Source organism: Nicotiana attenuata, unplaced genomic scaffold (assembly GCF_001879085.1).
Source record: "Nicotiana attenuata strain UT unplaced genomic scaffold, NIATTr2, whole genome shotgun sequence".
In the NCBI taxonomy this organism is placed as follows: Eukaryota; Viridiplantae; Streptophyta; class Magnoliopsida; order Solanales; family Solanaceae; genus Nicotiana; species Nicotiana attenuata.
The window spans coordinates 181699-207043 of NW_017672115.1; the positions used below are offsets into that span (position 1 = coordinate 181699).

The 25345-nt window shown below is 38.4% G+C and overlaps 1 pseudogene; it reads right to left on the bottom strand.

The window, feature by feature from the left end:
* Positions 1-1578: 1578 nt before the first annotated feature.
* Positions 1579-3310, bottom strand: LOC109211910 (annotated as a pseudogene).
* Positions 3311-25345: the final 22035 nt, after the last annotated feature.

Here is a 25345-nt window from a genome sequence, read left to right on the forward strand (position 1 = left end):
CCTCAAAATCATCATTTTTATTTCAACTTCTTAAACTTCTAACTTTAGAGAATTGGGTCCGAAACACGTCAAACGACGTCCGATTTCGACCAAACTTCACAGGAAGCGCTTAATACATATTTAAGAGCTGTACCGGGCGTCGAAACCAAAATACGAGCCCGATACCATGGTCTTTTAATCAATTTCCATTTCCATTTTCCTTAATAATTTCAGAAAAATAATTTAACAGAAAAATTCTTTTACTCGGGTTCTAGACCTTGGATTTCGACTCCGGGCACATGCCCGAGTCTCATATTTTTCTACGGACCCTCCGGGACCGTCAAATCACGGATCCGGGCTCGTTTACCAAAAATATTGACCGAAGTCAACTTTAACCATATTAATATCAAAATTCTTCAAATTTTTCACAGATTTCACATATTTCAACATAAAAGCTTTCCGGCTACGCGCCCGGTCTGTGCACACAAAATGAGGCAAGTAAAAATGAGGTTTTCAAGGCCTCGGAAGCATAGAACGAATGAGGAAACAGGTGATGACCCTTTGGGTCGTCACATTATTGCTCGGCCGACCGACTGATTTGGACACTTCTGCCCCACTCATATGCCTCGATATTGTGGAGCATCATGCGTCGGAGCGGGTACTTCGGCAGTTTGGCCGCCCGCAGTATATATCGAGGGGGCCTATATAGGAGCCTACACATTATCAGAGGGATGATCATTGCAGGGCGAACGGTGCATTTATGGCATGGTTAGCGGCGCAGATCCACATTTGGGACCATGATGATTCCGCCCCCACCTACACAGATCCAGGAGGTGGATATTCAAAGGTATATGTCCTGGTACCGGCACGTCACCCGAATTTTTATCGGGAACCCTATTCATCACGCCGGCAGTCGGTACGTTCCATACGCCGGGCAACACGAGGCGCTGGTATGTTTTCTGTTATTATTCAGTATAATATGTTTTATTTTAGTGCAATATATGTAGTTTATGTTTTATACGTTGTGCATGCTATCTAACTACATACAATGTGTCAGATGGGACTGCAGATGCAGGATTATGTCAGCGATCTTGCGGATGCCTTGCAGGATTACAGCCGTCGATTTGTAGAGTTGGCTACCCGGACACTGCAGCGAGCTTGGGAGGATCAGCGATTGGTGTGGCAAAGAAATACGAGCGAGGCCCTGGTGTGGCACGTGGCAGTGGTGCCCGATGAGGCGGTACCCGACGAGGCGGGGGTGCCAGACGACGTGGCGGTGGGCGGAGAGGAGGTGGTCCCCAGCAAGGGGCATTGAGGCCCCTGCTGATTATGTTGCTGCCGATCTGCCGGGTGGCCTACATGAGACAGACATGTTGTCATACAGCCTTGGGATGGATCTCACTCTAGGGACTTCGCAGGTGACCCCGTCAGGTCAATTATTGATCACGCGCACGCACCTTTCTAGAGTGGATTGGGATAAATACTTTCCAGGCCCGTCTACTGTTGCTGAGGATCGGCTGACCCGAGATTCACATAGTGGGTGCCGGCTGAGTTATGGTTCATCATCACAGGCGCAGGTATGGTTTTTATAGTATTGAATTAGAATTTGTCTTTATTTTCCATAACTTTGTTAATTTCCTTTTTACGGCTGAACGCGATGTTGACATGGCTGCGACAGATGATTACATTCAGGAGCCTGACGAGATAGTGGTACGACAATTCAAATTGTTGTGACTTATTATATACTTTGACATTTTGAGCTTTTGACATTTTTCTTAGCATATCTTTAGCTTCATCTAACAACCTTTCAAGACAAAGTCCATTTATCATTGTATTGTATGTTCTCACATTCGGAAGCAGTCCAATAAAAGAAAGCTTCAAAAATAGCATGAGCTTTGTCAAGTTTTCTATTTTTGCACAATCCATTAATGACAACATTGTAAAATTCAATATCAGACTTTCCTCTCTTTCTTTCCAACTCATTAAAGAGTGACATAGCTTCATCAACAAGTCCATACTTAAAATAACCATTGAGCAATGTGCCATGAATGCATAAATCAGGTACAAGCCCCGTAGATAGCATCTCATCAAAGAACTTTTTTGCAGAGCCAATCCGTCCAACTTCAAACAGACTTTGCAAGATGGTATTGTAGGTAACAATATTAGGCTTTGATCCCCTTCGAGAAATTTCACGAAACAACTGCGTGGCCCCATCCAACTTCTTTTTCTTACAATATCCATTTATTAGTATGTTATAGCTAATAATGTCAGGGTCAATGCATTTATCTATCATGAAATCGAAAATTCTCCTCGCTCTATCCATTTGACCACGCAAACAATATCCATCCATTATCACATTGTAAGTTAATATATTAGGCTCTACACCTTTTTCATTCATATGTCTCATTACTTCCTCGGCGTCTTCAACTTTCCCTTCTTTGCATAGTCCATCAATCACTATGTTGAAGGTGTGCATATCTGGATAAATATTATGATTTACCATCTCAGAGAACAAAATCCTAACCTTTTCCCACTGACCAAACTTAAACAAACCATCAATTAATGAATTATATGTGATTATGTTTGAACGAATGCCTTTCCTATTCATCTCGTTCGAAAGGCTGATAGCAGCATCTAAGTTTCTATCTTTGCAAAGGGAATCTATGACAATGTTGGAGTTACATATGTTCGGCTTAATGTTCCCTTGTTCCATTAACCGCAACAAACTTAAAGTCTTCTCAGTATGGCCCTTTTTGCTGAGACCATTCATGACGGTTCCATACATAACCTCATTAGGCTCACAAATCTTCTCCCTCACCAACTTTTTGAAAAAGTCAACTGCATCTTTGACCCTATTTTCAGTAAAGATTCCCCTAATTGGGGTGGTAAAGGTTACAACATCAAACGGAATGCCTTTCTTCAAGTAAATGGCTAACACCGAAAATCCACAATCAACATGATGCATCAGACAATAACTGTTAATCACGATATTCAAGATGAAATCATTAATTGGAATACCCAATTTCTACATTTCTCGAAAAGGAGAAACAACAGCAGAGTAATGCTTCATATTTAGCATAGTCTTAAATAATTTCGAGAAGTCGAAAACAGAAGGAAGAGGCTGCTTTCTAACTATTTGACGGAAGAGAGTCACAGCGTCATCTAAACACTTAACATTCTCAAGCTTACTATTAACCCCAACTTTACCCTTTTCCGAAATGGACATATTACTATGAATTGAAGAATAAACTCTAACAGTAGTTGCCGAACAAGAACGGGAAATAGCAAAGAAAGAGATAAAGGGAATACTATTGCGAGAAATTCTCCTCATCTTCAGCTAAGAAATCTCTCTCAATTGAATTGGTGTGCCCTAATTTTGCAGGTAACATATACCCTTCGTTAAAATTTGGTATCAATTTTGTCTTTGCCGTGTAAGTATCGAACTACTTATATCCTTATTGCCTAACAAAAATCCACATAAGCTGTCACATTTGGAAAATAATCCCACATATTATAAACCCGACCCAACCTCCTTTAACCTGACCCGAACCAAATAGACCCACATTAAAAGTTAAAACGAATTTGACCCCTCATTTTTTTACCGGGTTTACTGGTTCCGGGCTTCCCCATTGCTAAATTTAACCGGAACAGTTTCGGTCCTAATGGGCCGGGCCGGCCAATTTTATTTAATTTTTTTTATGTATTTTGTATAACAATCGTAATTTATATTAAGATAAGTAAAAATATAAAACACTAAAAACTAACGTATAAAAAGAATGTTTGAAGAAACTTCAAAGGCTTTCATATCATATTTTCATTGCATAATAATACTTCAAATTAACTTATCTAACAAACTAAACATTAAGCTTAAATAAGTCTAATAATTTAAAAATAACACAAATTGTCTCAAATCAACTTAAAATCTTAAATACGAATTTCTGGAGGACGCTCAAGACAACTCTTCATATGCCTCCTTAAATAGCCTGTGGCGTCCCACTTTCGACGAACATTTAAGACTTGACCACAGTTCTTGCACTCTACTTTGCGAACTTCTTCATTTTCTCCTACCACCACAAAGCATTCCCAAACATATGAGTGCACTCTAGAAGCACGGGGCATGATTTAACTTGAATTGAGAATTTGGATTTGAGAATTGAGAGATGAGTGAAGAAATGAAGAAGAGGGGGGTCTATTTATAGTTTTTCAAAGGGCTAATTAGTAAATAATAAAGTATTATTTTTGAAAGCCCAAAAAGGGCTATTCTTACAAATTAACCATTGGTCAACGGTCAAAATGGCAGCTGACCATTGTCAACGGCCAACATTATAAAGTAAAAAAAATTAAAAAATTTAACTTAGTCGTCGAACCGGTCCGGGCTGGTCCGATTAACCGATTAAAAAATGACATGACATTACCGGGTGGTACCGGTCCGGTAAAACTGTATCAAACCCGGCACAAGCCGATTCCTGTCCCAATCCAGCCCTCCCCGGCCCGCTTACTACCAGCCCGACCCGTTTGATACCTTTACTTCGAACCAAGTGTCCGATTCAAGCCTAACCAATCCAGAATGAACCCAAATTTTGCATACAAGTTCCAAATGACATATCGAATATATTCCAACTCCCGAAACAACAACCCGAGCCCGATAACATCGAAGTCAACTCTCGGTCAAACTTATGAACGTTCCAAACCTTCAAATTTCCAACTTTCGTCAATGAGTGCCGAAACCTTCTAGAAATATCCAAATTCAAATCCGGGCATATGCCCAAGTGCAAAATCACCATCCGGACCTAATGGAACCATAAAAACTCCGATCTGAAGTCAAATACTCAAAAGTCAAACTTGGTCAACTCTTCCAACTTAAAGCTCCCTTGTTGAGAATCATTCTTCCAAACTAATTTCGAATCACCCGAAAACCGAAATCGACGATACACACAAGTCATACTACATGATACAGAGCTACTCATGCCCTTAATCCAACGAGCGAAAGTACAAATACTCAAAACAACGGGTCGGGTCATTACATCCTCCCCCACTTAAACATACGTTCGACCTCGAACGTGCCAAGAGTCGTTCCAAAGCCATCGAATCGCCGTGTAATCTTACCATGCACGTACCCGAGAGTGATCCCACGTCACCCCTATTCATAATAGTCTGATAGCACAAAATAACTGAAGATCCTTAATTCAACCTTAGTCCATAAGCCTTAGAACCCAATTTCCAATATCCGCAATCCTTACAAGACCCGAATCCCGTACCTACACACTGGATAAATACAAACAAGCTATATCAAGCCATAACCATGACCCAAGACGAAATCGCATGATATACCACACATCGCGCATACTCTTAGCAATAATTTTCGATCACAGTAACTGCTCAAAACAAAACGGGTACCGGTAATAAACCTCATATCAAATAAACTCTCGTTCCAAAACCTTCGTTTACTGTCGATGATGAAAGAAACACGCAGAAACTCATAACCACTTTTCAAATCAACAAGTCATGGATCCCCATCTTGTCCAACGAGAACCAAGGTCAAATCCTAAGCCGACTTCCGATGGTATTCCTCAATACATACTTGTATCAAGTCCGATAGTACCCATTCTAGATCCAATGACCTTATCTCATCAAACACAACCATTCTATCGATATGCCACACCAATACAACCAAAAGCCACAAACCGTGCAAGCCATGCACCAATAAGCAACAATTTAGATGCACCAAAAAATGGAAAATGACTCAAATGAGAGAACTGTCCCTCAAGCTCAACAAGTACCACCACAACTGCAATGCTATGAACCCATCATACATTGCAGAACTAAGACATACAAATCTAACACAAGGATCATATCCCAACACAAACTCTGTTGCGATGCGTGACCCCATCTAAACACCGGTCCTATGAAATACCTCAAGTCATAATGCTCAAAATCAACAACCACGCGCAATTCGACATCACGTACCCAAAGTGCATGATCATAACCATGGAGAAGCAAATAACACCATATATCACAGCCCGGAAAGACCATAACCACGACGCAATCAACCATTCAATACCCCAATAACCGTCTCTCTTGAGTTTTGCCAAAGGCCCAAATAGAACCGCACCATGTGTGCATATAACCAATGAATCACAACCCCTCATAGCATAGAAGAATAACAAATAGAACATATCAGAACACGAACAGGCTCAACTCTAATCGAATGACACACCTTTCAGCAATAACGATGTTGGTCAACAAATTCGACCTGATATAGAATACACATCATCCTCGAGCCTACCAATGGGCCCTCAAACCAACTCCGGTCATCCCCAAATGGTTAAATAGCCCTCCAAAAGTCCCTAGTGATCCAACCATAACATGTACCACCATCTAGATAACTTTGGCCATATCTTCACAATCCGCAACCACGAAATAAGCTGCTTCTGAGGACCCTAGTCTCCAAATCCATAGAACACATGAATAACAATAGCCAATCCCAACTCCACCACTCGAATGACTAACACATCTCTCATACGTAATTATTCCCACAAGAAATACCTCTATAATTCTTCTGTGCCACATAGCAAAATCTGAACATCAGCAGTCGATCAATTAGGCGAGTACCGCAATATCACTAAAGCATCTGTAAGTAAAAACACAATGTACCTTCTGAAATGCGCACCCTTCTCAGGCAATACCAAGTAGAAATAGTGAAAGTAGAAATAGCATTAAACGTTTGAATTCGTCCATATTATTCAAAATCCATGACCTTCCCTCCAAAACTGAACCGTCACCTTCATGCGAATCTCAATCCCACAGAAAGCACATATATCATGCCATTATATAAAAAGTACGAGAATCTCATAATCAACTCTGATCTACCAGCAGAATAAACACCCGATCAGTTAGAAACCTTCAATTTGACCCCATCCAAGAGAAAATCACAATACGCAACATGCTCCTCACGCCGGTAGGAAATATCCATCTCAAACCGTGATAAAAACCATCGAGTACTCTTCGAAACCCATTTGCACGTAACCAAGCCATCAGAACTGAATCTCTCTAACTCAACCAAGCCAAGCAAGTCGTCAACCCCAAGAGTATTGCCACTAAAACACCTGTAGAGCCTCACCACATCATAAGTACCCAAAGAATCGATCACATCCATTACCGTGTTGATATAACCTACTATCAAGCTGTCCTATTTCTCCAAGTTCATTCCAAATTACCCTTAAGTTGACACTTCTCCTCGCCAGAACGCTACGATTCTTACCCAAAGCTCACCACAAGAGATCCTAGCATAAAAACACACTGCCCTAAGGCCCATAAGCCGTTGTATTCCCTCTTAAGCACCCCAAAAGTACCACAACCGAGATACCCACTCTGAAGAGACCTTCTATGAATCCAAATCCATTTTATACCTTCGTAATACTGAAATGTAGAATCCGTAATGATATATAAATACCACAAGTCTCGACACCATATAATGTAAATCTCAGATTCTAGCCATATACAAATCCGAAAAATTCTCAATTGCTATATATGAATCTTGAATCCATTAGAAACTTCTCGAGAGTCACCCAAACTGCTCAAATCTCAATTCTACCGCCCAAACGGGCCGAACGACCTGTGCCCCATTAGCACAATAACACCCAAAGAAGTAATCCATACCTCTAAGCAACCGAATGAACCCCTATTCCTTAGCACATCATATCCACCACGAACTACAAACTCGAATCATTCCAAGATTACTATATAATCCATAAAGGTAATTACCCATGCATCCGAAAAATTTTCCTTGTTAAGTCATCCTCAAAAACCACCTCTTGCAAGTCATAACTGATCCATAAGATATGACTCCAGACCGAAACCAATTAACAACATATAATCATGCAATCAAATCTTGATAGGCAGACTTTCCCACTTGGCTTTCAAAGCCATAGATGCAAAACACTCAATGACTCACAATGCCCATACTCTATTACTGCCATAATACCGTTAGTGAGAATTCAACTAAAATCCTTCATAAGCTCATGTAACACAAACCATATAATACCTCAAATCATCGGCTAAGCTCAACATCATCCTTGTGCGGTCAGGAACTTTCTTAATGAATCCAAACTCAAATCGCACACCTTATACTCATTTTGGTAAAAGAAACTCTCCACACAATCATCACAAGGATCACATATCCGTTGATTACCCGCATGTGATAATCCACCGTGTTTTAGCCTCAAATGACATCTCTCTATACCTTTCACAGCCACATTACCTACGCGATCACTTAATGTTCTCTGAGTCTGACTCATCCAACAAAGACATGCAAATCTACTCCGTCCCATAACTGACAACATGAAAGGTCCTTAACACGATCATAACTCAAGGCTGTACAACACATCCATAGAAATTTGAGCATTCAATAGTCTTTCCACAATCCCACGCAAATTCTTCTCTAATCCAAACCATCCTCTTTTGAACCGCCAATACCGCAATTACGTGCATAACTCTCTACTTTTATAAATAAAACCTCATATGCCTAACCCACTCACCGAGCCATAAATTCCACCCATAAGGACACTACCGGGACATGAGAGTCCAAAGGGCACATGCTCACATAACTGGAAATAATTGAACCTAATGCGGTCAAACCTGGCCTCAAGTCCTTTATATGCTGGCCCATCACCAAAACACAGAAAAACATCTCGCCCTTCATCCGTGAGAATTCCGCAAGCGTCAATGTACAACTCATACTGAGCCCTCATGTGCGCATTAGAGTGAGTGGAAGGATTTAAAGAGATATGCTTCAAGCTGAATCAATATCGCAACGATAAGGAAAGAATAGAATGTAAAATTTATCCTAAATTGCCCCTGTAGCCTCTCGAAGATAGGTATGGACGTTCATCCTATTGATCCGCAAGACCTTAACTAGACACACGTTGCTATGACTCATAGAACCTAGGAAACCTAGAGCGTCTGGATACCAACTTATCACGATCCACAAAATCCAACTAGTCGTGATGGCCCTAACCTAAACCCGCTAGGTAAGCCAATTAACAACAATTCCAACTCAAATGGAAGATTAACTAAAAAAATAAATAGGGAAATAGCTGACTTTTATATAAAATCCTAAGGACTGGTAATACCTAAATCATGTGGCTTCTAAGATTTAGAGCTTACAAGTTGGAACGAAATAAATACAATCATCTTTTTCAAATGTACGTAAATTAGATTTTTTTTAAATCTAAAGCTACCATTGAAAAAGAGGCTAGCTACAAACAGAGCACATGTACATCTTCAAAACCAGCTTCCGCCATACACAGAACATCAACTCTAAAATCTGCACACGAAGTGCAGAGTGTAGTATGAGTAAACCAACCCCATGTATCAATAATAACAACCTAACCTTAGGTTAAAGCAGTGGACGAGTTTGGACAACGGTTAGAGTCTACACCAAACAGCAAAGAACAACTTCGTAAACCAATATAATGAAAACATAACAATAATACTCAACATATTGATTCTCAGCTCGTTCACAGTTTATGGAAAATAGGCTCGCTTCAAGATAAAAACAGTAAAGACCCAAATCTTTCACCAAAATCAACCAAAATGAGTAAATCAGTAAACTAGATTTTCCAAACTTTCAACAACAGATAAGATTTTTATTCTCATGATTAGACATGAGAAAAGTACATCTTATGCTATATATGTCAATTTTATGTAAAAAAGTCAATGAATGTCACAATACAGTGTTGTGCATGAGGAAATTCATCTCTATGCTCGTATTCAAAGTATGCATGTCAAATGCAATGATCACAGTGATAACTCATGTATTCACACTCATTAGAGTATTAATCTCACTGTCTCGCACTCCACTCATCTTTCGCTCAATCAACTCAGCATTGTATGTAAACTGCCCTCACTACTGGTATGTCAGACTTCCTAAGGGGCGATCTTGCCAAGCACTAATTTAAAGCCAATATGGTTTGCTGCGGCGTGCAACCCGATCCATCAATAATAATATATATAAAGCCAATATGGCATGCTGCGGCATGCAGCCGGAGCCCAATATAATATATATATTAAAGCCAATATGGCCTGCTACAGTTGCAGCCCGATCCATCAATAATATATAAAAGCCAATTATGGCTTGCCGCGGGCGTGCAATCAATCCCATCCATATCACTCACAATATCCGGCCCTCAGGCCCCAACCAGTCATTTATTCATTCCAGTCTCTCCAGGCTCACAAATCTCATGTCAAATCAGCCCAAATAATGAAAACATGATGTGACAACAAATGATAACAGGGACATGAGATATGATATGCGAATGAAGATATGACTGAGTATGTTATTGCAATTTAGGTAGCAATAACTCAATAGCAGAAATAACCTTAGTGGTTCCTAACAGGATAAGTATATGGTCTCAATATGATTTCTAACATTGGATCACAACTCAATTGCTCCTTAACACATAGAATTTCATGGATAGAAACAAGATTAGGTAATTGCACACTACCATAGAATCAACCGAGTCATAATTCACACAGTGCACGCCCACACTCCTGTCACCTAGAATGTACATCACGCTCAACACCAAACATAACAATGTATATTCAATGGGTTATACCTCAAGCACCGAAGTTTAGAAGGTGTTACTTACCTCGAACCTAGCCAAATCAATACCCGAGCTAGCCAAATGAATACTTCTAAAACTGCGATCCCGCACGTACCCGACCTCCAATAGAACGACCGAAAATAGCCAAAAGCAAACTCAAGAACATCAAATAATGCCAAAGGAAAAACCAACCCAGACAATAAAGGTTCGAATCTTTAAATCAAAAAAGCCCCAAATCAACAAAACAATCAAATCCAGGGCCCGCACCTCTAACCCGACAAAACTCACAATATGACGACCATGTCAATTACGAAGTTCCAACCATACTATTTCACTACAAATCTGACTACCGAACTAGATGTACTAAACTACAAATATGTCTTAATTAAATTTAGACCAACCCCCCCCCCCCCAATTTCTCTTTAAACTCATAATCCAAATGCCAAAATCAATGGTAGATTCATGAAATATAATCAAAACCGAGTATAAAACACTTACCCCAATCCATGTGGTGAAAATTACCTCCAAAATGGCCCAAATCCGAGCTCCATAGCTCAAAATATGATAAAATGACCAAGACCTTCGAAATAGAGTACTTTATACATTGTTCCATAGGTGCCCTTCGTGATCCCGGTCACAAACCTCGCGATCGCGATTACAAAATTTTCCAAGACAATTTTTACCCTATGCGATCGCGGCCATTTCCCTGCGATCGCGATGAACAAACTTTCATTAACTCTTCCCCACTCTTCTCAGACAGCCTGTAGTGTATCTGCCATAACCTTTTGTAAAAAATTCAAAATAACAAACGGTTTTATTTTCAAAAAAATAGATACAAAGGGGTTCAACTTTCATTTTTGAATCATCTCCAAATTTCTTATAGATTGCAAGATATAAGCTTCCAAAGTCGGGCCAGTGACAACAGAATTTTCTTTTATGCGATCGCGAAAAGGCTTCCGCGATCGCGATTACCAGGTCTGTTTTTCCTATTTTGCTCTTTACGATCGCGACCAATTCTACGCAATCACAATGTACACCCATGTAGCCAAAAACCAGTACTTAAAAATGGCTTATAAATGGTCCGAAACCACCCTGAAACTCATTCGAGCCCCTCAGAACCCCGTCTGAACATACCAACAAGTCCCAAAACATAACACAAACCTATTCGAGGCCTCAAATCACACATAACAACTTCAAAATAATGAATCATCGATCAAGATCAATCTCTTAAGTTCATAAACTTTCGAACCAAGCGTCCGATTCAAGCCTAACCAATCCGGAATGAACCCAAATTTTGCATACAAATTCCAAATGACATATCGAACCTATTCCAACTCCCGGAACAACAATCTGAACCCGATAACATCAAAGTCAACTATCGATCAAACTTATGAACATTCCAAACCTTCAAATTTCACCAATGAGTGCCGAAACCTTTTAGAACTATTCAAATACAAATCTGAGCATATGCCCAAGTCCAAAATCACCATCCGGACCTAACAGAACCATCAAAACTCTTATCCGAGGTCAAATACTCAAAAGTCAAACTTAGTCAACTCTTTCACCTTAAAGCTTCCTAGTTGAGAATCATTCTTTCAAACTAATTCTGAATTACCTGAAAACCGAAACCAACGATACATATAAGTCATACTACATCATATAGAGCTACTCATGCCCTCAAACCACCGAGTGAAGTGCAAATGCTCAAAATAACCAATCAGGTCGTTACAAGGGCAAAATTTGAAAAAAGGGACTAAATAGGGCTAGCAAGGGCGGGTCAAAATATTAGCAGGTCAAGGCTTGCCCCGCCCCGCCCTAATCTTCCCTGCCCCATTTACACGCCTGCACTTACCACAGAAAATATTGGAGAACTTCCCATTGAAGGATACTTCAGTTGAAGGAGCTCTATGTCCTCATGAAAGTGTAAAGACTAAAGCTGAAAATTGATGCTGAAATGCTTTCTATAGCTAATTCTTATGCAACTCCTTCCATATCATTCACCCGTTCCTAGAATCAGTCAAATGAACATAAAGTCCATCAAAGACTAAAAATATTTCTGTATGTTGCCTGCGAGATATTTTTAAGTCTCAGTCAACACAGGAATTTCTCTATCAGAATAAAATAGGAAGAGAGTATAATTTTTTTTCTTATTTGGTTGACTACATTTACTCAGTGTTTCTATTTATTTTCACCAGAAAATGTCCAATTATAAAAATCAACCTAATTATTTTCCCAATAAGAGAGAGGGCACATTTTTTATTTCTTATGTTCTATCAAGAAGATATATACACATTTTGGTAAGTGAAATGAAGCAATTGTTTTGTTTGTATATATGCAGAGATGGATCGTATAAGTAATGCAGGAGACCTAGATGGGTTGATCGGGCATATTACATAACCAGGAAGATTAAGAAATTGGTTTTGTGTTCAATAACTATGGCATTTTTGTAATTGGACAAACCTTCTTAGGGAGGCCATGACGAAACAACTGTGCTATATGGTTATTTTTCAAACATCTATCATTCCACAGAATTAGGATTCTGTTGTTCGAGATAAATATTAATGTATCACACATTAACAACACAAATAAATTGCAATCATTGATGGCTGAGAGAGTAGTATACTAGATTAGTGCGTCACATTACGAAACAATTTAGATTCTCGTAAAGTTAAGTCACTCACATAAATTCTTATTTTCATGCTTTCCACTTTGGAGATACCTTTAAACTACTATTTCAACTGATAACAACTTTTGAAAGTCCCTTCATTCTTTTCTCAATTGTTGATTCAATTCTCTATTCTTAGACCACACCTCATTATTGATTCCACTACTTCCCTATGGAAGCATTACCAAGAAAAGCTGACTATCTTGTTCAACACTCAGTCTTGAGTGTTCTCTTTTAAATGTAGTGCATATGAATAACATTCTAAGATATACTATATCTCAAAACTAACACGGTTGATCTATATTATTTTTCTTCCATTACTGAAGCAAAACGTAATTCAAGCTAACATACTAAACATTGTGTGTGTACGTGTCCAATCAATAATGTCATGTTCGAGTGATGTGAGAAGCGCACTCTTTTTTTTTTGGCATCGAGACATGATATACTAAGCCGAGTTGTTTGGCACCAAGAAGCATACAATCAATTCATTGTTTGACTACTTGACTTATAAAAGTTGAAAATCCAGTAGAAGTTGAATAATTTTCACAGGGAATGTGACCAATTGACTGAAAGTAGGACTAAGTTTGATGAAAAGAACTATATTTTCATTAATTATAGGGAGAAATAAGCTAATGAGTGGTGCCATGATAAATGACAAAAAATGCATGGTTTTGAGCATGTTTTCATGTCATTTTGTATGTGAATTGTGGGAGATCACATGCTTAAAATATGGGAAAATACTGATTACATATTTTTGTGTGTAGAAATGAGCTTGGATGGAAGTTGATGAGAAAAGAATGATTTGATGCAAAAAGAAGTGGAGAAACAAAACTTGGGAGTGTGCCACAATTGGCATCTTGCGCGAGAGACAGGCACGCTAGGGCCTTAAACATATCACAACCAGTGAAGTATAGCACATGGCACCAGCCCCTGCGCGAGAAAAAAAAAGGAACTGAGAGCATGCCAAGGGGTCTCGCGTCGCGCGAGCCCTAGGCATGTGACCAAATTTTCCTATCCAAAATAGGAGAGCACAAGGTTGCCTCATATCAACCTTATTCCGTATAAATACAACTTAGAAGCATTTTTGAATGGTTACAATACATCTTTGAAGACAAGATTAAGCAAGGAGCATGGCAGAAGATTCAGAAATGAGTTTTAATCTATTTTCGTTATTTTTTCTATTATTGGTGATGAATTCTAGTAGTGTAATCATGTTAACTATTATGAGTAGCTAATTCTATTATCTAAGATTTTGATAGAATCGTTTGAAGGATTCTTGTTGTGTTTTTTACTATAATCAAGCCATTGAATTTCTTTACTTGTTCAATTATATGCTTAATTTAGTTGATTGAAGAGTCCTCAATTGACTATGCATATTTATTATATGTTGCTTGAGAAAGAATGTATATTTAGGTAGTTATTAAACAACGTCACTCCCTACGTATATGAGAGATCAATATGGTGGGTTTAAAAGTAGGATTAGAGATAACGAAGCTTGCCGTGGTCAAATTAAGTGATAGTAGATTGCTAGCTAGAGTAGTTCGAGAGAATATATCTAGTAAATTACCGTGATTGCTCGAGAGAATCACGATAAGTAAAGTGCTCACGATCAGTAGAGGATAATTAGGCGATCGAGATTTTAGTTAACGTAGTGAGAAGGACTTCGACAATTGGGGAAATCATAACTTTAGGTTTCCGTAATTTAATCTGCAACTCTTGGTCAACAAGTTGATAATTTACTGCATTTCCTTTAGTTGCAATTAATTAGTTTAAACAAGAAAAAATTAATATTTGAATAATTTGGAGAGTTGATTTGCTAAGTTCTTGTGATAGGTTAAGTTGGGATTGATAGGTTAATTTTCTATGAAATTCGACTCTGCATTATTAAACTGAATTATATTTGCAACGATCGCTAATCATTTATTAGGCATGGTTAGGTGTGATCATTGACAGAAGATAGTTGAATTAGAACTTTTAAATCAAGATTCAGACAAATGTAAGTTGATTATTCAACTAAAGAGGGAAAGATCAACAAGTTTAACAATGTCAAAGGTGAAATCTGAGGCAACTAAAAGTGCACTCCTTAGCTAATATCGAGGCATAGGATTTTAATGAGACAAAGAAACATAAAATAGTGGAGTATATAAAATAAAAAAATAGATTGAATTGAGAAAAAAACTGAAGAGCGAAAGCATTATCAAGGAAATGTAAAATATTACAAGAACTTGAACATGAAGCTCCTACACTATTTTATGAGCATAACACTGCTTTCTTTGTTCCAATTAATGTAACATGTTTCCAATTTTTTGAGATTTTTTCAAAACATTAATACAATTCTACTCACAATTTTTGCTTTTGCATTCGCAAACTTTAAATTTTTTACATTCACTTAATTATACGAGATCAAAGTGCAAACTTTAAATGTTTACGTTCCTTCTAACTTGAATATTACCTAAGATCAAGTGCATTTGCTACATTCATGTTTCATCAAAGAATAGTGTAACGACCCGACTAGTCGTTTTGAGCATCTTCACTTGGCTCGATAGTTTGAGGGCATGAGTAGCCTCGTATGATGTATTATGACTTGTTTGTATCGTCGGTTTTGGTCCTCAGGTGATTCGTAGTTGATTTGGAAGAATGATTCTCAACTAGGAATTTTTAAGTTGGAAGAGTTGACCAAGTTTGACTTTTGAGTATTTGACCTTGGATCGGAGTTTTTATGGTTCCGTTAGGTCTAGATGGTGATTTTTGACTTGGGCATATGCCCGACATTTGGATATTTCTAGAAGGTTTCGACACTAATTGGCAAAAAGTTGGCAATTTAAAGGTTTGGAATGTTCATAAGTTTGACCAGGAGTTGACTTTGATGATATCGGGTTCGAATTGTGGTTTCAGGAATTGGAATAGTTTCGTTATGTCATTTGAGAATTGTGTGCAAAATTTGAGGTCATTCCGGATTGATTTGATATGGTTCAGCATGAGTTTTGGAAGTTGAAAGTTCAAAAGTTCATTAAGCTTGATTTGAGGTGCAATTTATCGTTTCGATGTTGTTATGTATGATTTGAGGCCTCGAGTAGGTCCGTGTTATGTTATGGGACTTGTTGGTATGTTAGGAAGGGGTCCCAAGGGGCTCGGGTGAGTTTCAGACGTGGTTCGGATCCTTTCGGATGGTTTGGTATTGCTAGTTTTCTGCTGTTACCTGCTGCTTCTGGTGTTCTTCGCGACCGAGAAGGTCCAGCCGCAATCGCAAAGGGTGTTTTTGTTCTGCTGTGAATTTGTTCTTCGCATTCGCATAGAGTTATGACTGGTCTTAATCGTGTTCGCCTCTGCTTCTACGCATTCGCGTAGTGATTGGGCTGAGTTGGGCAGTCGATGGTCCTTTCTTCGCGTTCGCGACGATAACCCGCGTTCACGTAGTTCTGTCGGCCTTGTGTATCACGTTTGCGAGGCTTGTGTCACGATTGTGTAGAGTATTTCAGGGGTAGTGTATTCTTCTTCTTCGCGATCGGGATGGTATTTCCGCGATCGCGCTTCATTGATTCCTCCATTGATTATAAGTACTCTATTTTCGGGGGTTCGGCCATTGTAGCATATTTTGAGCTATGGAGCTCGGGTTGAGGCAATATTTGAGGCGATTTTCAGCACATGGATTAGGATAAGTGTTCTCTATTCGGTTTTGATTATATCTAATGAATCTATCTTCATTTTTGGCATTTGGATTCTGAATTTCAAAGAAAAATTTGGGGGTTTTGTCTAAATTTTTATAAAGTGATTTTTAAAATTTTAAACATCGATTCGGATTCGAATTTGAGTGAAACTAGTATGGTTGGACTCATAATTGGACGCATTGTCGGATTTTGTGAGTTTTGTCGTGTTCTGATGTGCAAGCCCGAGTTTGACCTTTTTGGTTGACTTTGGGCTTTTGATTAAAGATTCAACATTTATCGATTGGGTTTATTCCCTTTGGAATTATTTGATGTTCTTGAGTTGCTTTTCGCTAGTTTCGAGCCGTTTGGAGGTCGGTACGTGCGGGATGGCATTTCTAAAGTATTGTTTGGCTTGCTCGATTTTGGAATTGACTTGTTCGAGGTAAGTAACACTTTTAATCTTAGTGTTGAGGGTATGGATCCCTAAAATACGTGTATGTGGTTGTTGTTGAGGTGGCGCACAGACTAGGTGATAGACGTGTGGGCGTGCACCGCAAAAATTGTAACTCGGTTGATTCTATGGTACTGTGTAATTATCTAATCTTATTTTTATCCATAAAATTCCTACGTGTTAGAGTAATTGAGCTGTGATCCGTGTTAGAAATCATGTTTAGGCTATATACTTATTCTGTTGGACCCACTGAGATCATTTCTGTTATTGAGTTATTTGCTAAAGTTGCAAGTATGTACTCAGTCACATTCATCATTTGCATATCATACCTCAATCTCTGTTATCATTTATTGTTACATCATGTATCATTGTTTGGGCTGATTAGCATGAGATTTGTGAGCCCTAGAGACTAGAGATATTGATGACTAAGTGAGGTCGAGGGCCTTATTGTGAGTGATATTATGGGATCAGGCAGCGCGCCGTAGTAGACTTTATTGATTCATGTTGGGATCGAGCTGCACACTGCAGCATTCCATGTTGGCTTATATTAGCTCTTGGGCAGGATCCACCCCTCCGGAGTCTAACATACCAGCAGTGAGCGCATGTATCGAGTGTCGAGTACCAAGTGATTGAGAGTGTTGAGTGATTGAGAGTGCTGAGTCATTAAGCGTGCTAAGTGAGGTTGAATACTCTGAGAGTGTGAGTACATGAGTTCATTACTGTGATGCATTACATTTGACATGCATACCTGGCATGTAGGCATAGAGATGCATTTCCTCATGTTGTACAGTATTGTGACATTCATGACTTCACATGCACATTGACATGTAGGCATAGAGATGTACTTTCCTCATGCTATCTGAGAATGAAATATTGGTGAAAGATTTGGATTTTACATACTCATATTTTGGTGATTTCGGTGAAAGATTTGGATTTTACTGTCCTAAAAAGCATGCCTATTTTTCATAATTGTGAACGAGCTAAGCATCATATCTTTGAGTTATTACTTGCACTATTTTTGTTATATGGTTACGAGTTGTTCTTGACCATTGGTATTGGACTTTGACCGTTATCCAAGATCGTCATTGCTTTCAACCTAAGGTTAGGTTTGTTACTTACTGAGTACATGGGGTCGGTTGTGCTCATACTACACTTTTGCACCTTGTGTGCAGATCTTGGAGCTGATGTTGCTGTATATGGCGGGAGCTGGCATTGAAGATGTACTTGTGTTCCGGTTATAGCTGCCTCTTGTTCTTGGTAACTTAAGATTTATGAATCTGTTTATGTATATTTCGAACAGATGATGTATATTCAGTTATTTCATTTTTTTTTGTTCTTATCATTATTACTATATCATGGTTTATTGTTAATTGACTTACCTAGCGGGTTGGGTTAGGTGCCATCACGACTAGTTGGATTATGGATCGTGACAAATAGGTTCCCTTTTTCATTATATTCTTGTTATAGAATGAATCAAGACACTTGTTATAGAATGAATCAAGACACTTGTCATAGAATGAATGTAGACTCCTTCTTAGTAGTGTACATAAATAGCAGATTTGTAGAATTCTCTTTTTTCCCTTAGTTAGCACCTGATTTCCATGTATTTATCTTTCTTACTTCTTGGAATGATAATATAAGTTTTTCTCTCCATTCCGTGCACATGGTATCAGAGTTGGTGTTGGGTTTGAAATCCGGCCGAGAAATAAACGTCTCATTAGAACTTGACTGGTCTTAGGAGAATCCTTTGGTCTGGCGAAGTAACTCTCACCACCAATCCTTTTGATTTACATGTTTCTAGAATCCGGTGGTCGGATTTATTGTTAGTGAAGCCCACATTCCGGTAGAGGAGTTCTGATATAGTCTACCCCAATGGCGCGTAAGGGCGCATGTGAGATCAGTTGGAGACTTGATTCATTTTTCCTAGGTCATGTCGTTATTTTTGGCATATCTCTGGTGGTTTCTACTCGAATTGACCCCGATTTGAGAAGGTTTTCTTGATCTTAGAAGTGCTTCTCATTAACAGTCTCGTCGGGAAGTTCCAGGTTACTATTCCATCTAAACTTTATTTCTTCCATCTTGATTTGGTCCTTCGCAGCTACCTACCTATTTGGAGTTTGAAGATAATCTGCTATTTCAGAGATTTTTTAGTGGTGGAATATATTTCATTATCTTGGTTATATTTTCTGGTGAAGTATATTACTGGTTTGTGTGATCTGTTGGTGCATCATTGGTTCTTTAGTTTGGTCATATTTCTGGTGGAGTATATCTTTATTGATTATCTGCTTGGGACTTAGTTAATATCTCCTTGAGTATATTTCGTGAGTTTTATTAGTTGGAAATACAGACTATAGATTGTAAGCAAGGAGGAAATAATGCTACAGCTCCTAGTCCAACAATCTTGGTTTCAGATGAGTTTCTCGAGTTCCTTCAATATCATAAATCAATGAAGGAATCTTCTTCAGTTAATGCTTTTGTTGGGTCAGATAAGACATGTCTTATCGCCTCTTCAAATAAATGGGTGATTTATTCAGGTGCCACAAATTACATGACAAGTAATAGAAATATTTTTCTAGCTTTCAATCACACAAAGCACCCTTTTCAGTTACTGTAGCTGATGGAACAACTTGTACAGTGTTTGCTCTGGTACTGTTAAACCAACTTCCTCTATTACCCTGTCATTTGTATTAAGTCTACCAAACTTGGCCTTTAATTTAATTTCTGTTAGTAAAATCACCAGAGACCTTAATTGTTGTGTAATGTTCTTTCCCAATCATTGTTTGTTTCTATATCTTATTACGAAATAGATTATTGGTAAAGGATATGTATCTGGTGATCTCTATATCCTTGATGAATGGGAGCCACAATCAATTGCATGCTCCAGTATCATGTCTCCTTTTGAAGCACATTGTCGATTGGGGCATCCCTCTCTACCTTTGTTAAAGAAGCTTTGTCCTCAGTTTCGGAATATTTCTTCATTGGATTGTGAGTCATGTCGATTGCAAAACATCATCGCATTTCGTTAGGTCTAAAGGTTAATAAGCGATCTGAGTCAACTTTTGCTTTAGTTCATTCTAATGCTTTGGGATCATGTCCTATTGTGTCTAAAACTGGGCATAAGTATTTTGTCATTTTTGTAGATGATTTTTCGCGGATGACTTGGATTTACTTTATGAAGAGTCTTTCTAAAGTGTTTGCTCACTTTTCTGCCGTTTGTGCTGAAGCCGAAACTCAATTCAATGCTTCGGGGCATATTCTAAGAAGTGATAACGCTAAAGAATACATGTCAGAGTTATTTCGGTCCTACATGAGAAATCATGGAGTACTACATCATGTGTTGATACACCCTCTCACAAAATGGAGTTGTTGAGAGGAAGAATAGCATCTACTTGAGACAACTCGGGAACTTTTGTTCCAAATGAAGGTTCCTAAACAGTTCTGGATTGATACGGTCTCCACGGCTTGCTTTTTGATTAATCGCATGTCATCTATAGTGCTTGGTGGTAATATGCCTTGTATTGTTCTTTTTCCAAACAAATCATTATTTTTCGTGGAACCTAAGGTGTTTGGAAGCACATGTTATGTTCGAGATGTTCGACCATCTCTTACCAAGTTGGATCCCAAGGCATTAAAGTGTGCTTTTCTTGGTTATTCTCGCCTTCATAAGGGGTATCAGTGTTATTCTACTGAACTTGGCAAATGTATGGTGTCAACTGATGTAGTGTTTTCGGATACTATTCCATTCTTTTATGCACCTCCCGTCTCTACAAGTCAGGGGGAGGAAGATGAGTGGCAAGTATATCAGGTTACTTGTACTTTGACAAAACAATTAGATGATGTTCCTCCATCTCGTAGCTCTTCTATTGAGTGCCAATCGACAATTGTGCCTTCAACACCTGCTCCAACTGTCTTGGCAAGACCACTAATTGTTTAAGTTTACTCGCGGAGGCGAGAGACAAATGATACATGTCTAGGGGAAAATTTCAGATGGCACCCAAGGATGTAGCTTAGTAGTCCAATAAAGTGGTTGAAAATTATGAAGTTTCGGGTTCAAATCTAGGCGAAAAAAAGGATCATTTTTTAACACCTATCAAAATTTTGATGGATAGACTTACTCGAAATTTGATGGTAAAAAAATTAATCTGCACAACAATTCTAAATTTTCTAATTTATATTCACAGGAAATTTATCACCATACTTTACTTGCAACCCGCTCATATCAAATCCATTTTATTTTATTTTATTTTTGCTTTTTGTGCAAAAGAACTCAATTTTCCTAAAACAAATATTTAAGTCAATTTTTAACGAAAAGACAAAAAGGTTTAGGCAAACAAATTCGTGTTCATTATCATCTAATCCAATGTTTTCTCCTAGTTCATAAGGCCATGGTAGTTTTACTAGATGCTAGATGATCAAATTATGCTAAAAAAATCCACAAGTTATGCTTGTTGTCTTATAGTCAATGCATCAATATTCAACAGTAGCTCTTGCTTTATTATCTTTCAAATCATCACTTTTAATGTAAACGGGAAAAACATAGAAGATTAAAAATTCTGTGAAAACTTTTGTGCAAGTATTCTAAGATAGCGTATGATTTTCAGCATGCAAAAAATTATTCGGCATTGCAAAATTTTAACTCCAATTTTGCTTCTAAATGATTATTTGATTTTTCTCTTTAGAACGAACACATTTTCTTCTTTTGGTTCAAAAAGGGAAAATGAGAAGGAAAAAAAAATCCTTTTTGAACCAAAACATTTACATAACTAGCAAATTTTTAAAATGTCGAAAGAACTGAAGATCAGCTAGTGATGGATTATGTTAAGCATAAGCTCTCGCTATGCAAAGGACTCGGGGAAGGACTTGATCATATAGGATCTTATGTATACAACATTACCTTGAATTTTTACAAGAGATTATTTTGCGACTTGAATACATGACCTTCTAGTATAGGTGTTAATCGGGCCGGGCTGACCCGTTTTCAACCCGCTTCTACCCGTTACTGTAGCTTAATGTGCGGGCTGGGACGAGTTGGTCGGGGGACGAGTTTTGGATGAACATATTTTGGATAACAGTGCACCATACCCGCTAAGCCCGTTATCAGCCCGGTTACCGTTATAATTTTTTTTTAATTATTTGGACCGTTGCCAACGGTCAAAATTTAATTTAAAAAACAAAAAAAAATTACACTAGCTGGCCCGCCCGAACCCGTTAAGCCCGAACCCGAACGGGCCCACAATAACCTAAAAATTCCCAACCCGCTAACCAACCCGGTCCGATAACGGACGGGCTGAGTTTTTTTTGTTCAACCCGTCCCAGCCCGCCCGATAAATACCTCTACCTCCTGGTTGTCACACCTCCTTTTTACTACTACACCCCTGGAAGGGATGTAATAAAGGGAGTTATTTCCAACTTGAAGTGACAATCGAAACGGGATTATTATTAAAGATTCAGAGTTGCCACTTGGGAGATTTATGGTGTCCCAAGTCACCGGTTTAGAATCCCGAATCGAGAAAAAGAATGACTTTGTTTAACAGTCCGCGAACCAGAAATCCGAGTAAGGAATTCTGTTAACCCGGGAGAAGGTGTTAGGCATTCCCAGGTTCCGTGGTTCTAGCACGGTCGCTCAACTGTCATATCTGGCTTAATTATCTGATTTTATACAATTATGAACCTATGTGCAAATTTTAACTTTTTAATCGCTTTTATTCATATTTTTAAAGAAGATTACAACGTCGTTAAAACACGTCTCGAACCACGTCACATAAATGCACCCGTGATTTTTGACACATTTTAACTTCTTTGGGATTTGGATTTGGGTCACATAAATGTGCACCCGAATTTAGGAAAGTAATATTATTAAACACGCGCCTAAAGCAACTACGCGTTTGCACTTTGCGAGGGCCATGGAATTTGCTAGATGGCACGCCTCGGAATCTAAGGATCAATTCAACATTAATTAAATGAGGGCCATGCATTTGTCATTTTTTTTGGCATGGCGCACCCCAGTTCTAATGTAAAGGGCATGGCTAATTAACAAGAAACGGATGGGAGTTCCTACCTATGTTATGCTAACTCACGCTAATAATTTAATAAACATCGAACTAGCAACAACCTACTCCTATTAGATTATGAAATGGATGAGCTGATCGAAACTACATTTGGGCTGCCCATTACAACTGGCTTGACATGCGAAATAACTGGGCTCCAAGTGAAGCCCAGCTTGGCAGCCTGATTGCGGAGGAGAATATATTTGTATCTGGGCCAACAATGATAAACCAACATATGATTCAGCAGGTATATTTGATACCAGTTATTACTCAAGAAAGCTGGAATTGGACAAACACTAATCACCCTTAAACTCAATATAAAACACATTTTAAAATGGGTGCATGTATTCTACGGCGAAGCATAATTTCCAGTCACACAAATTAACCATCACTAAGGTCAAAATTTAACAATTGCAAATTCATAGGCATGTGATTCGCATTGGCCTGTTTAACAGGACTTGGCTGATTCAACTCTTTCAAACAAAAACAAAGACTACGTATGATGAACGAATTTGAATCTGAAGATTTCCAAAATTAAAATAGGTCTTAGACTCATCAGAGATTCTCTTCAAAACACAAGAGTAAAATATGAAAATAACTACTGAACTGTATGGTAAATGCATATATCTGCTACAATAAATTCCTAGTCATATGGGAGCAAACTTGGATACAAATAGTGGGACTAGAGCCTATACCAATTTGTTAGAACAAATGGTCCGTATTGATACACATTCAAAAAAGTGTCATGATAAACCTTATTCCGGAATCGATCAGTTTTAACCAATTAGACCAAGAAAGTCCACGGTCCCTGGTTAGTACATCATATAATGTCTAAAACAGCTTTGTATTCTACCAAATTCAGACCAATCCTTAGGACAAAATGTTCACAAAAGACAAGCTAAAACCAGATAATAGCATGACAAAATTAATCACAAACTAAGATTGGTATTTCATTAGACTTCAATTGATCACAGATCTTTATACAAGTCCTAATCCGGCTTCATTTCTGCCATAGTTCAAGAGGATACCTGGAATTCAAAAGTGAAACAGAAGAAATGAGGGTCAGCAGCAGAATCAGTAGCAGGAACAGGAACCAGCAACACAATCTGCCCAGAAATGATTGAGAAAAAACCAGCTTAAAACCCAAATTGACCCAGCAATCGAAATTTGGACCAGAGATGAACAAAAACCCTTAGACACCAACTGATTCAAACCATTTTAAGCTTCAATTGCTCAGAATTCAACACAGAAAAAATATCACGGGAGTTTCTCAGAGTTTTCTTTCAATAAAACAGTAAAAAATTTTATCTCTTCAGCCGCCTAAGCCTTCAGGGATTTTTTTTGGCTCTCTAATCCTTCTAAAAATAGTAAACTTATGCAGCTTTTTTTTTGGATTTTTCAGCTCCTATCTCTCTCAGATTTTTCTGAATGTTCAAGGCTGCCTTTCAAGGCAAGAAAGCATGCCTTTATAGGCAAGGCAAATAGGGCAGCCTTAGGTTTCATTTTTACACCCTACCCCTTTTTAACTTTCTTTTTTTTTTTTTTTTGCTTAGCTATCCCTAGATTTCTGACTTTCTACCCAAGTTACCCATCAAAAGACCTGAAATATCCTAGAACCCCTCCCTAGAAGCTTCCATTTCTGTTATGAAAGATTCCCTCCTACTTAAACTACCTAAATTACCCCCAGCCCTATCAGTTATTACAGGCTTTAACTATCCCTTTGAGACCCCTATAGTTTTCAGGCTAGCAATTGACTCCCCTAAGGTCCTCTCAAATGTCACAAACAAACCTAATCAAATACTAAGAGTTTCAGACGGATCAAGATGGAATTCTTCAACAAAAATACAAAAGAAGCTTCTGACAATTAAGACAAGCAATATGAATAACAAACAGCAATCTCAATATCACTTATGCAGATGGAGACTCGATTACAAGCTTGCCGTGATTGAAAC